General features: G+C 49.3%; 1 pseudogene; it reads right to left on the bottom strand.

The window, feature by feature from the left end:
* Positions 1–5,877: 5,877 nt before the first annotated feature.
* Positions 5,878–7,621, bottom strand: LOC114513041 (annotated as a pseudogene).
* Between the last annotated feature and the right edge of the window lie 2,715 nt (positions 7,622–10,336).

Genomic DNA, 10,336 nt, shown 5'->3' with positions numbered 1-10,336 from the left:
ATGATGACATACAGTCCTCATATCAGCTCAGCGAGGTGGGAGCTATTATCATCCCCATTGGATCGATGAGGAGGAAGCCAAAGCAGAGAGTTCTTTCGTGTGCCAAGGTCACACACCGAGAAAGTGGTGAGCAGTGACTTGAACCCAGGTCAGTCTGATTCCAAAGCTTGCTCTCATAGAGTGGTTATTGTGAATATTTGTTATGGTGGTGACCATTCATTGTATGCCTGCTGTATACCAGGCATCATGCCAGGCACTTGGCCTGACTCCAAATTCCTCGCTTTTAGTCAGGACCCTACTCTCACAGGGTAGGGCCTGCGGTTGGTGCATTAGTGAGACCTCTCCCTCTCCGAGGTTGTAGAAGTAACACTGAGCAAGGGAGCACGGACTTGGGCACAAAGCTAACCAGGGAAAGGGCAGGCCCTAACAGATGGGAAGGTCAGGGCAGAGGTCAGAGGGTGAGCAGTGCTGTTCTCGGCTCTCGGCACTCCCCCTCAGACACGGAGCACAGTCAGGCCTTGTGTACGGCGAGTGGGCAGAGAAACTCCAGTTGCAGCTGTGCTGTCTTCCTCCCCAGGCTTCCTGCCCCTCAGCTGCTGAGATGCAGACTTCTTGCCTAAGAATGCAGCCAATGTTGGTGAGTTCTGTTCCCACTGCCATCATGGTTCTCATCCTACTTACTTCTTCAGCCAGTAAGGACAGGAGATTCCCTCTGCTTCCCCAAAGTCAGCTGGCCTGGGAAGCCTTGGGTGGTCTTAGAGGTCAGACCAGGACCTGCCTGGCTGAGGGGGAGGGCAGAGGTCCTGGGTCCAGCTCGGAGGAGGAGATGGGGACAAGGACACCAAGAGCAGCAATGACAGCTGTCATCTCCTGAGTACCTGCCATGTGCCAGGCAGGAGCCGGGCCCTGTGTCATCTCAGCTCACCCACACAGCACCCCGAAGAGCCTGGCCTTGTCATCACCTCCGTTTTGCAAGTGAGCAAACTGAGGTAAGGGAGGTGAAGCAACTTTACCTGAGGTCACTCAGCCAGTCGGTGGCAGAGCCAGGAGTCTGGCCCAGCTGCCCCACTGAGCACTGGGCACAGAAAGACCAGGAAGCAGGGTGCGGCGGAGACAGGGGGTGCTGGAGTTGTCCAGACAGCAAAGGGAGGAGGCCATTCCCGGCAGAAGGAACAGTTTGTGCAAAGGTGCAGAGGCGTAAAAGGGTATGTCCTGTTCAGGCTGGTGACTAAGTGTGCGGCCAGAGTGAAGGGTGTGTAGGGAGGAGCGGCAGCCGATGAAGTGGGGGAAGGCGGTGCTGGGGCCAAGGTGCTGGAACCATGTCCTTGGGGCATTGAGGGGCCACAGGAAGGGCTCATCAAGGGGGGCAATGACAGCGATAGACCTCGGTTTGCATGGTGATCTGTGGTTTCCCCAGAGCTCCCAGAGGCACATTATCAGGTGGAAGCCTCAAGTGAACCCTGGGAGCCAGCTCATTTTACAGATTCGCAAACAGACTCAGAATGGTTATGAGAGGTGCTCAGGCCCCAAAGCAATTAACGGCTGGCCCTGAACCCAGTGCCCTAGCCCCCACAGGACATTGCTCCAAAGCTCAGGGCATAGGAAATGAAGAGGAAGCAGAGGCCTGCTTCAGCTCCTGTCTTCTCCAGCCTCGTTCCTGCTCAGCCCTGCTGGAGAGCGTGAGGTGAGGACCAACCAGGCCTGCTCTGCCTGATGTTGGATGAGTGCCCACCTTACGGGGTGATCACTTCATAAGGTACATAAATGTCAAACCACTGTGTTATATACCTGAAATTAATATAATGTTGTAGGTCAACTGTAAATGAGCAAAAAATCACCTGGGCCAAGGTCTCAGCCATCTCTGCTCACCACAAATATAATAATAAGTAATAACATAAACATTCATTGACCCCAATTGTGTTCTAGGTTAATTGGGTTAGGAGAAAACTAGACAGAACAATAGCACCAGGCACTCTGTCTGATAATTGCTATTCTGGACGGAGGGGGCTGCTAGAGGAGGTGCCCCAGATCTTCCGAAGAGCCAGAAAGGGCCCCAGAGGAAGAGAACTGCAGGACTGCTGTCTCGGGCACCGTCCCCACGCTCCGACCTTGAGTGAGGTGGACCCTTCTGGGGGCCTTGGTCTAGGCGGCTAATGGAGGGGCCGCACCAGAGGAGGGGTTTTATATATCAGGAACCTTGGGGCTCTTTTCAAGCAGATTCAGGAGGTCCAGGGAAGGGACTCTGGCTGGGGTATCTCACCGAGCTGTGCGGGAAACTCTGATGGCATGCCTGGTTAGAAGCAACTAGATCATCAAATTTTCTTCCAAATCTAGTTCCATGAGTTCTCTATGACACGTGTTCCTTGACAACCCACTATGCCAGGCACTATTCTGTAGGTTTAGAAGTGTACCAATGAACAAAACAAGATAAATAAGTGAAGTTTTAGGAAAGAGAAAAGTGGCATCAGGCAAGGGCAATGAGGAGTGCCAGTGTGGGGAGAAATTAGAGCACTCGGTAGTGTGGGCAAAGGCCGGCCTCACGGAGCAGGAGACGTGAAGGAGGTGAGGGTGGCTGAGTGGGTGTCTGGCGTGGGGGGTGCTCCCAGCAGTCACCAGCTAGAGCAAAGGCCCTGGCGTGAAAGTGCATGTGAGGTGGCCAGTGTGACCTGAGCTGAGCGGGCAGTAGTCAAGGACAGGGCGATGGAAGGGGGCAGCCACGGATTGCTGCTTCCCCGTGCTAACACACATTCAGCATGGTCTAAGGTCCTCCATCCTGAGTCACCCCTGCCCTGACTCCTCCCCCACTAAACTTTGGTTTTAAGGACCACCCCCATCACAGTAAATGCCAGATCTGCTGATGCCAAAACTGTGTTATTTGCATGGGTGTGCATTTTGTATTTTACTTCCTTAATCCGAAGTGTCTTCGGTTTCTCCTAGTTTCACGCAGGTATTGGCCCTTCCTTTCTTGCGCCTTCCAGGGGCCCCAGATCATGGTGGCCTGGAGGGAGGGGAGCAGAGCAGCTGAAGAGCACGTGGCCAGAGAAGCGGGGGCTGAGAGTACGGCACCCAGGAGAGGGGACCCTCATGAATAAGTGTCCCTGGAATCCACATTCCTAAGCACCCCCTCGGAGCTTCGGGCTGGGACTCCTGAAGTGAACGAGAGTGTCCCTGCCTTCTGGGGATGATCCCAGCGGGGGTGAGGTGTGAGGAGCGGAGTCGGACAGAGCAGGAGACAGACACACACGCAGAACGTTCTAACACAGGCACGGCGCAGTGTTTGGGCTTCTCCAGAGGCTGGCCTGGGGAGAGGGGAGAGAGGGGTGTGACCCCCAGGGGTGCAGTTTTGTAGAACACTGTAATGAGTGTTCTACAACACTCATGTAATGAGTTTCAGCTGGCCACTGGCCACCCGTTGGGGACTTTGGGCAAGTCAGTTAATTTGTCCTTTCTGACCTTGAAGAGTGCTGGGATCAATACACATTTTTAAGTGAATGCACTTCCGTTTCCTTGCAATAATAATGTTGTGGATTGAGGGCTTCCCAGGGCCAGCCTCCGCCCACTTCCAAGCTGACTCTCCTGTCGGCAGCTGCTGACCCCACCCCAGCAGCGCTTGCCCATCCCCCCACTGTGGTGCCACCAAGTCATATCTTGAAGGAAGGATCACAGCAGCAGTGGATGCGTCTTGTCTGCAAAGGGCAGTGTGCCGCTGAGGCAATGGTCATTACAGTGTTCTACAAATGTAAGCTGTTACTATTACCATGATGACTGATCAACGGCTAGGGTTGCCAACTTTAGCAAATAAAAACCCAGGACACCCGTGAAATCTGAGTTTCAGATAAACATTTTTTATATGTCCTACACAATGTTTGAGATTGTAGGGGAGGCAAATTTTTATCCCCACCCTCTTAGGGCTTTTGGTTGGGTCTGAGAATTAAACTGGCATAAAACAAACTAACAGGAGAAAAAGAGACAGATTTACATAAGTTTTAGGAGAAACTTAAAAGGAAACTCACAAGGAAACAAAAACCCAAGGAAATGGCAAAATCTGTGTGCTTCTATATTGAGTTGAACAAAGAGAGGCAGCTGTGGAAAAGTAACCGAACTACACGGGGAGGCTAAAGGAAGATAACAGTTATTTTAACAAGGTCCATGTACAGAAGTCTCCTGGCTTTAACTAACCTTGGAAAGATGTATCTTTTCTCCTGGCACAGGGAAAGCATCTTTCACGCAGTTTCTGTCTCCTGTTTTCAGGGAAGAAAGTGGAGATTAGAATGCCCTTCTTGCACCTGCAGGTTTTCAAGTGCCTTTAGCTCAAAAGTGGCATTTTTAGGGTGACATATTCTGCCACCTTTCAGGACATACTTGTAAAAATATTATTTGTTGTTCGTCTAAAATTCCAAACTTTACTGTATCCTGGATTTGTCTGGAAACCTTATTGATGATTTTATCGATGAGCTGGGGTGGCAGGGATGTGGGGCCAGGAAATGGCTCTGCAAAGTCTGTCAAAAAGGGATTTGTGCATGAGGGTGGGTCGTGCAAGACTCCCACGGGGCCGGCGGGACTGTTGCTGCGCCGTTGTCTTAGGCCTGTATTTGTTGTATTTGCCATGCAGGGTGCTCTCAGGATGTCATCTAACAAAGCCACATGATTGGTCAGACTGCAAAGGCCAGCTCTCTTCCCATTGCACCATGGAACGGCCTGCTCAGAGGACCAAGCATCCAGGATGCTGAGGGAGGGAGCAGGAGTGGACACGAGATACCACAAAGTGGTTTCCCACCGTCTCCTAGGTGCTGTGCTAGCCCCACTGAGTTGTCACAAAAGTCCTGTGAAGTTCATTGTCTAGGAGGCTCTGAAGGTTGTTTCTTGCTCAAGGTCATATCAGTTAAGTGGTGGAGCAGGGATTTGACCCCAGGTCTTTCTCACATCAAGAACAAGTAATTTTGCCTCCTGTACGTGTATGTGTTGTGGGATGATGCACGTGCACATGGGTGTGTGTGAGTGTGCATGTGTGAGTGTGCATGTGCGAGCTCACAGTCCTTCCTAGTTGCAAACTAGGGCTTTCCAGTCCTCTAGGGGCCTTCCTCTCTTGGGGTGGGTGTAGGCCTTCGGGTGTAGGTCACACTCTATCGGTTCTGGCCCCGGGCTGACTTTCTCAGCAGCCCGTGCTGTCAGCCCACTGACCCTCAATCAGCAGCTTCTCTTGGGCCTTGCCTTCCCCTGCCAGAGCCAGGGTCACCAGAGAGGGCAAGCTGTTGGTTCGTAGGCTTTCAGACCTTGGGGAGGGGAGGTGGGAGTGTGGATGGTGAGGGGGCAGGGCGGGCACTGAAGGGACTGGCCAACACCAGTTCCGGCTCACTCGCTCTTGTGCAAGCTCGCTCTGGAATCTCTGGAATCAAACAGTATTAAAGCTGGAAGGGACCTCAGAGACCATCTAGTTTTATCTCCTCATTTTACAGAGAGGAATGGGGGCCCAGAAAGAAAAAATGACGTATTAAGATTGCCCATCAAGGGGATGGTATGGAGGCTTAGAACCCAGGTCTCTCTTATCCAGGTTCAGGGCTCACCATACTCACGTCCATGCCTCTCTTGCAAAGTGCTGGCATCTGTCCTGACATACTGGGACCACAAAGAGCCGTAGGTGAGGGAAAGGGCTGGGAACTCCAGGGAAAGGCTTGAGCATTTCCACTGAAATCAACAGGGAAAAGAGGATGTTCAATAGATGGTGCTGGGGGCCTGAATTATTGCTAGGGGGATAACAGAGATGGGCCAAAACTACTTCTCTTTGGATTGAAGATTGTTTTTAATTGAAGCCTTTTATCATGGGCTGTACGTAGTAGTATTACTTTTTAGAGACATTTTTGAATCATGACACTATTATTGAAGCTGTGCAGCTCTCTACTGAAATCAACACATTTAGACAAAGTGACACCTTGGGATTTGTGTAGCTCCTTAAGCTAGATGCCGGAGAACACTGGCATGCACCCCGTCAGTAAGCATGCTGACACCTCGCCCAGTGTCGGGGTCTTCGCTATTGCCAGATGGCCCTCACGTCTCACTGTAGCACCACACTGTGAATGCCGCAGCACTTGTATTTGCCAAGGAATGATCTCCCGAGGTGCACAGTCATGCGGTAGAGTGTGGTCTAATGCACTGAAGTCATCATCTCTTTGCACTTGCTTGACACTTGGAATTTTTACCATTTTATACCATGTTTGCAGCAGAAGCGTACCATGTTATATAACTGCATCAACTCAGGCTGAATGCTGAACTGGTTTCCTTGCTGAGATACGTTTCCAAAACGTGTGGAATATTTTGTGATTCTAGCGGTTCCTTCACGAACTTGAGTCTTTGACACAATGTATTATCTCCTTCTTGTGGGTTCTTTGCAATTTTTTCTTCAAATGTGCAGTGGACTTCTGGTGCAGTATCTTGCCCATTGGAAAGTAAAGTGCTTCCACAGAAAACTGAAGGTGATACTATGTGCTCTTCCTGGAATACCCTCCACGCTGGCTTGTTCCACTGTCTGCACCAGAAACCCCTTGTGGGGGCCCAGCTGGTGCCGGATGGAGGTCTCCACCACCAAGGCCGCCCTGGGGGCTGGGTAGTGGGTGGGCGGAGGCTGGGTGAGTGTGGATCAAAGATTAAGTGTCACGTAAAACCATAGAAGTTCCGTAAGAAAGAATAGGTGAATTGATCTATAATTTTGGAGTGGGAAGCCTTTATAATCAGGGTGGAAAACCTTGGAGTCATACAGGAAAATATTGATGTATTTGATTACATAATTTAAAAAAAATACTTCTATGGAAAAATTACCATAATAATGTTACTCCAATAATGGAAAAAACATATGACAAAGGGTGTTTCTTTAATTTACAAGGAAACTCACACAAACAAACTTAAATACAGTTTGATCATCATAATAGCTAATACTTTACAATCATTTACTATATGCTAGACTTTATTTTAAGTACTTAGATTATTTCATTTAAGTATACTTTATTAATTATGCTATTATAGTTGCCCCATTTTTCTCTCCCCTTTATTCCCCTCCACCCTGCACCCTCCCTCCCACCAGCATTCCCCCACCTTAGTTCATGTCCACGGGTTGTACAGATAAGTTCTTTGGCTTCTCCATTTCCTATACATTCTTTACCTGTTTCATTTAAACCTCACAGTAAGTAACCCTATGAGACAGGTGCTGTAATTGTCATAGCTGAGGACAAGGAAGCAGTTTGAAAAACAGTCAAAGAATATAAACAAGTAGCCTACAGAAAAAAGAAGTATAAGTAAACCAATTAGCATACAGACATATTTATTTAAAGTAAAGCCAATAAACATCTAGAAAGATTCTTGATTTCACTCACAATTAAAGAACTACAAAATAAAACTGGAATCTACACATCCTTTCTCACCTCTCTGCTTGGCAAACAATGAAGCCGGTACCCGAACTGGTGATGTGTGGGGAAACACCCTACCTGAAACTGACCCTCTGCACATTCTGAGTTCTGTTTTGGGATAAGTTCATGTCACCAGAACACTGTACACTTGAATCACATTAGCTTAGCTGCCCCCGTGCAGAAATGCCTTCCGGCCAGTTCCACTTCAGGGTTACACTCGACATCGGTTCACCATTTCTCCTTGGTAGAAGAAATGGCCACATGAAAAACCCTGCATTGTTTTTTTTCCTGGGAAAAAACTACCACTAAAGGTGTTATCTACTATGGTAATCTATGTTACTTATATAAGGAAGGACCCACACAGCAAATTCTCTTTAGGTTAGAGAAAGGGCTGGAAACTCCAGTGAAAGTATTTACTACCAGGAAAAAGTTTCTCTCTCCTGAAGACCTGATATGTTTTAGTTTACCAGATAATGGTAATTATATGACCCCCCTGCTTTTCTTGTTGCCTTGGCTGCCAGGAAGCTCAGAGCCGTATTTAGTGTTCCACTACAGCAACAACATAACAAGGGTGGTTGACATCTGACTCCTTACTTCAGTCTGATTTCATTTCAGCTCTCTTTTTCTCTCTCCCTTTCATTGGTTTCTATCCTTCCACTTCCTTTTTCTCTCTCTCTCTTTTGAGAAACAATGATTGTTGTTCCATCTACCCATGCACTCACTGGCTGCTCCTTGTGTGTGCCCTGACTTAGGCACACGGAGATGACACTCTAACCAACTGAACTACTCGGCTAGCACCCACTTACTTTTTAATTTTCTAATTCTATTTTAACAAAATTATTGTAAATCTGTATTTAATTGGAAGCTATCTCAAAACCTTTTGGAAGCAGGTGGGATGTAAGTAAAAATAAACAGTCAACCCCCCTTATTTTATAAATGAGAAAATTCAAGTCCTCTAGAGGTTAAGAGACTTACTCCAATAATCTGTTAATCAGCACCTACCCCTGCACACAGGCCACTCACACTCTATTGTGAGCTCCGGAAAACTCTGTTTATCTTTGAGACCTTGGCGGCCCCTCTGAGCCAGGTATGCAGTAGGTGCTCAATGAATATATTGGCTGAAAACATTGTAAGCACTGGGAGCAAAGGGACAGCTTTTGCACGGAACAAGGTCTGGGGGATGGTAGGTATCCATGAGAACTGAATGAGTGACCAGGAGTGGCCTCAGCCCCTGGCCACACCCAAACACCCCATCACTCCTGGACTGTCAGGCCCAGACTGATGAGTCCGCCTCTCACCCCCACCCTGTCTTAATCTCCACCCTCTGCCTTGGTCCCCTGGCCTGGTGCAGGCTCCCATGTCTTCTGGAGTCTCCTGGCCCTGAGATGCCTGGGCCCAGGGGATGGGAGAGGAAATGGCATCACCTTCTGAACCCTGTGCGGCACCCTGTGTGGCTGCTCACTGGGGGTAACTGGTGGTAGTGATGAGGAGGAGGAGGAGGGCATGGGTGTCTCTGTCCTTGGAACCCTCAACGAATATGCCCTCATACCCCTGGTTGGGCAGAGGGGACAACAGAAATGGACAGGGTCACACTTTCTCCACATTCCCGTCCTTCCTTCTGTACCGGAAGGCAAACCAGTGAGAATAGACAGGGAGGTCCAGACAGATTAGGTAAAGGGGGTGGGACTTCCTCTGCCTTGCGGGGACACTGAGCCGGATTTCCATTGGCTGCCACCCCAGCACCCTCTGCCCACCTGGTTCTTTTCAGGAGCAGCCTCTGTAGAGATGTCTAGAAGAAGAGAGGAGGTCTGAGCAAGGCCTTCGGACCCCGATTCCCGGGCTGATGGGCAACCGGTGTTGAGAAACTGCTAAGCCACAGGGAACGTCGGGCCTGAAGTTCCCTCGAGCTAGTCACAGCCCAACACCCAGCCTTCCTCAAGGGTGATGCTGCCCAGGGTGGGGCGCTTTGCCCCTTCGTTCTCAGCCAGGATTCATGTTCATCGTTCCAGCCCCCATCAGGTGCTGGGGGCGGGAGGAGTGGTCCCACTTGGTCTTCGCTAAGTGAAGGGTCTGCCTTCCACACAGCATGCTCCAAGGGTTTCCCTGTGTAGGGACGGTGACTCCACACACCGCTCGAGACACTGCCATGGTTCACGCTGACACTCGGATCCCACCCGCACCTTCCTCTTTCCCTCCGTAGCAAAGCCACCAGCCAGAGCAAACCATGTCAGATGTGAGCCCTGAACATGCCGGGAACTGTTGCCCACTTCGGTGAGAAATGAAGACCCGGTCCCAAGCACGAGGCCCCGTCCTTCTCTTCTGTGGGACCCAGGCAAGGTTCCCATACCAAATGTCTAAGTATTAAAATGTTATCGGTCAAGGTAACAACGTGTCAAAGTGTTACATAAAATATGTTCTATCAGCTTACATGGGTAATACGTTGTCATAACAATAAAAAATGTAACGTGTAAAGCTGTAGTTATTATAGAGCTGAAAGGTACAAAACATCACGGGACTGAACCCCATCGCTGTTGCGCTTGGCCTGCGTGCTGCTGCTGGACTGGCTGCGTCTGGTGGAGCATAAATACATACATAGTTCCTGAATGATTGCACGTTTATTCAATAAAATGTTGTTTTGGTCGTAAGAGAGCCACCAGATTCATGATTACGATCAAGATTGTCGTGCTCGCTTTGGCAGCACATATACTAAAATTGGAATGATATGCCCTGGCTGGTGTAGCTCAGTGGATTGAGTGCAGGCTGTGAACCAAAGTGTCGCAGGTTCAATTCTCAGTCAGGTCACATGCCTGGGTTGCGGGCCACGGCCCCCAGCAACCACACACTGATTTTTTTTTTCTCTCTCTCTCTCTTTCTCCCTCCCTTCCCTCTCTAAAAATAAATAAATAAAATATTTTAAAAAAAGAACAAGAGCAATGTTT

This window comes from Phyllostomus discolor, chromosome 2 (genome assembly GCF_004126475.2).
Source record: "Phyllostomus discolor isolate MPI-MPIP mPhyDis1 chromosome 2, mPhyDis1.pri.v3, whole genome shotgun sequence".
In the NCBI taxonomy this organism is placed as follows: domain Eukaryota; kingdom Metazoa; phylum Chordata; class Mammalia; order Chiroptera; family Phyllostomidae; genus Phyllostomus; species Phyllostomus discolor.
The sequence above is the reverse complement of the archived record's forward strand: the minus strand, read 5'-3'. Positions and strand labels throughout refer to the sequence as shown.